This window comes from Silene latifolia, chromosome 1, assembly GCF_048544455.1.
Source record: "Silene latifolia isolate original U9 population chromosome 1, ASM4854445v1, whole genome shotgun sequence".
Lineage (NCBI taxonomy): Eukaryota > Viridiplantae > Streptophyta > Magnoliopsida > Caryophyllales > Caryophyllaceae > Silene > Silene latifolia.
In genome coordinates, this window is record NC_133526.1 from 63622390 (window position 1) to 63626767 (window position 4378).

At 39.7% G+C, this 4378-nt stretch overlaps 1 non-coding gene across 1 annotated transcript; it reads left to right on the forward strand.

The window, feature by feature from the left end:
• The first annotated feature begins 678 nt into the window (after positions 1-678).
• On the forward strand, positions 679-785 carry LOC141620302 (small nucleolar RNA R71). Its single transcript, XR_012531931.1, has one exon. It is a non-coding gene; the product is annotated as a small nucleolar RNA R71 (small nucleolar RNA).
• The last annotated feature ends 3593 nt before the right edge of the window (positions 786-4378 follow it).

A 4378-nucleotide genomic window follows, 5' to 3' on the forward strand; every position in this document is an offset into this window, starting at 1 on the left:
AAAATTCTTGTTGGTTCTTTTGCATTTGAAGGACCGCTTTTTGAACATCAAAACCTTGGTCATTTGTTTGATTGTATAGAGGTTGATTTTGATAACTTTGGTTTTGATTGTAAAAGGGTCTTTGAGCTTGGTTTCTCATAAGAGGTGGGGTGTATGTTATTTAAGGGTTTTGAACATTTTGGCTTTTGTATGAGAGGTTGGGGTGGAATTTGGTGTTTTCATTGTAATAGTTGGAATAAGGGGTACCACTCTTGTATGCTTGGAAAGCATTCACTTGTTCCCCTACATTCACTTTGGTTATGTCCCAAAGTTCCACAACTCTCACATACTCCACTTGGAATTGATGAAGATGCCACCATGGCATTAACATGTTGCTTAGGTGATTTGGAGGCCTCTTTAAGTTTAGCCATAGACTTCTCAAACTTCAAATTAATGGTGTCAATATGAGCACTAAGTTGAGCACCCAATTGAGTAATAGAGTCCACTTCATGCTTTCCTCCTCTAGTAGCCTTCCGAGGTCTACTATATTGTGAGTTATGCACCGCCATTTCCTCAATCTTGTTCCATGTTTGATTATCATCAACTTCAGTAAACATACAATTTGATCCCATATTGAGAATGTTTCGCGAGTCTTCATATAGACCATTCCAAAATTGTTGTACAAGGAACCACTCGCTAAGTCCATGGTGTGGACAAGAACGACAAGTATCCTTGAATCTCTCCCATGCTTCATACAAAGATTCCTCATCCCTTTATTTGAACTCGGTGATTTGGGCTCTCAACATATTAGTCTTCTCCGAAGGATAAAACCTTTTGTAGAAAGCAAGTGCCAATTTCTTCCAAGAGTCAATACCAAGAGTAGCCTTATCTAGGCTCTTCAACCATTGTTTCGCGGAACCAATCAAAGAAAAAGGAAATAAGACCCATCGAATTTGGTCTTGAGTAACTCCGGTTTGAGAAATCGCATCACAATAGTCACAAAAAGTCTCCATATGAGAATGAGGGTCTTCACTAGGTATCCCCCAAATTGACTTCTCTCAACTAATTGTATGAATGCGGATTTTGCAATGAAATTACCGGTTAAGTGTTGTGGTGTAGGAGTACCATTTGGTAGGTTCTCCTCGGTTGGTACGAAATGTGATGAAAATTTAGGCATTGTGGGTTGATTTTGTGGTGGGTTTTGTATTGGGTTATCCTCTCCTTCTCTTGCAAAAGGGTTGATGAACTCAATATTATTTGGTTGAATGTCCACAATCTCACCAATACCTCTCAAAGTATTTCTAGCAAGTCTTCTATTGTTGGTCAAAGTTCTTTCAATTTCAAGATCAATGGGTAAAAAGTTACCTTGTGATCTCCTAGACATGCAAAATATCAAACAACTCGAAAACAATTAGAACAAACCTTGAGGAGTTTGACATCCCCAAGGTAAAGAAAGACACAACTAAAAACAGTCAAAGAAATCAAATCAAGTTAACACCGTCCCCGGCAACGACGTCATTTTTGGTCGTGTCGTCGTCGAAAGTTACCTAGACCAAAACAATATTTATAACTTCACAAACTACTCTACTCTTAGTAAAGAGGTAAGTAAAGGTCGGATCCCAAGGGACGGGTATTGATGTAGGATTTTCGATTGCAAATGGTTGTGTCTAAGGGTGTCACAATTTGGGTTGAGGTAGGAGATCAACTAAACTAATCAACAATATAAAAGCAAAGGAATGAAAACAAGCAAGATGATTAAAATAAAATGTAAACAATTGATTAAAAGCACTAGGGTGTCATGGGTTCATAGGGAATTCATGGGATTTGATCATACAAACATGTTCTCTACTAGATACAAGCATTTATTGTTGTGATGGGATCGAGTTGGTTTATGTCTTACAATCCATAAAAAGGTTTGGGTCCCGGAGCCGAATCGATTAGATTGTACAACACCTACAAGTCGACTAAATCCTCCCTATCCAACTATATGCATGGTCTAATGAGACTCGAGTTGGTTTATGTCTTACAAGTCTCATTGAAAAGGTAAGTGATGGGTAAAAAATGCAAGGATTCATAGGCTCGCATTTCATCAAACATAACATGTGCATAAGTTGAAATCACAACAAGCAAGCAAATTAATTATGAAAACATATTAGATTAAGCATGAATCAATTCCCATGTTGGTTTCCCCTAATTCCCCATTAACCCTAGTTAAGGAAATTACTCACTCATTATCAAGTTTAACATACTAACAAGGTTGTTAATCATACTAGCAAGGCAAAACATGATGAACAAATGAAGATGATTAACAATAATTAAAAAGGGATTAAGAGAGAATTATACCTATAAGGATGATTCCAAATAATAAAGCAAAGAATAATAGAAGTACTTGATGATTGATGGAAGGTTGTCAATCCTCCAAATAAACCCAAATAATCTTCTAATTACCCAAATAAATGATGAACAATAGAGAAATTAAAGAAAGATTAAGAAATGAGATTGGTATTAATGCTAAATTAAGAGTTGATTACAAAATTAAGAGAATATTAAGACTTGATTAGGATAAGATTAAGATGATATTAAGATGACATGCTAATCTAAGTAGTACAATGGGGTATTTATACTATAGATTAGGTACAAGGATTAGGGTTACTAAGGGCTTAAATGACTATTAAGACCCTTAAGAAAAGTTAAGGAAGTGCTCCTCTCCAAGGAGATTCTCATCTCCGTTTTGGTAGTCTCCAGGAAATCTGCTCGTCCCGAGCGTCTAGGCAGTAAGCACGGTGGGTTCTGCAAGGGAATCCGAGCGGATCAGGGGAGAGACGCTCGAATTTGTTGGCCTCAAGACGAGCGTCTTGGCATCGGGACGCTCGGATTGCTGGGCAGGGAGACGCTCGTCCTGGGCAGGGAGACGCTCGGATCCTGGGTCAGCACTTCTCTTTTCTTCTTTCCTCAACAATCCTCGGGGATCTTGTTGGGGATGCAAGGATCCTTTCGTCTATTCCCAATCTAATTTATTATCTACATAGGCCTTCTAGTATCGTCTTCCCTTTGATGCTTGGTCATTGAATTTGATCAATTTAGCTCCATTTTGCCATGAAAATGCAAGGTTTGCACTCCTTTCCTACCAAGGGAACAAAACCTCAAAGAATATGCAAAACGGGAAACTAAAGATAGTAAATGACCCAATTATGCACTAAAAAGCATAGGAACGAGGCTAATTCGGGGACTAAATATGCTTAAATATGAGTCACATCAAGCCGTGGCCTAGCCTCGGGTTGTGTGCCTTATTGACTCGATTTAAATTCGTGTTTGGTTTATTTAAATCCTGTCTCGTGTTTATAAAACGTAATTCGTTAAATATCGTTATTTATATGTAATGTGGCAAATTGGGCTTGTTTTTTATTGTATGATAATGGACCATACGGTGTTGTATTTTGTCAAATTTGGGCTTGGCATGTTTATTTAGGTGGGCTAGTCATGTTTAATTAGTTGGATTTGTGTTGTTTATTTGATTGGGCTTGTATGCACCTCTTTGGTGGTTGGGCCAACCCATTGTCTGTAATACCCGTCCTTTTAGGGACCCGTTTACCGTCGTTGACTGACCTTAGACACTTGTCTAGGCCTTCGGAAACCTTACGATTTAACCTTGTGACGTAGTAACCCTTGGAGTTCTGGAGACTTGATCTAGCGGAGGCTACTCGATCGAGTAGCTCGGTCAATCGATCGAGCAGATGCCACTCGATCGAGTAAGTTACATACTCGATCGAGTAACGGGAGTTCAGCAGGGAAATATAAATCGTGATATCGTGAAAACCAAATCATTTCATTTCCTTTTCTCCTATACATAGATATCATCATACCTCTATTCCTTCACCTATATTCACCGTTTTGGAGCTTTTGAGGGAGGATACACCATGGGGATGGGGAGCATGAGTCGGGTAACGGTCTTGTCGCCGAAATGCTATGAATAGGTATGTTGTCATCATCATCATCGTCTTCCTTGGTTTCGTTTGTAATTGTGGTAGTAGTAATAGATTGTCATACTGTTTGTTATAGGTGGTTATGTGGTTGTTTGTCGTCTTATGGTCATGTGCGGAATCGTTGCGGTTTGCTGGAGGTAGGTTCTCCTACTCAGTCATGTTGGTTGCTAGTATGTCGATTGTAGTGCTTGATTGCATTTGGTGTCGTGTTTGTATGGACATGGCCCACCTGCAACGCCCAGCCGATCTGTGGACATGCAGCGGTCTTTTTGAAAGCCACGCTCGGCGGCGTAAAAATGCTTTCGACCGGATCGTTTTAGATCGGTCGGTTTCGTCTCGGCAAGGGTCTCGAAACGATGCAAGACATGTTCGGAGTCGCCATCAAGCATTTACGGGATGCTTGGAACCCGTTCGAA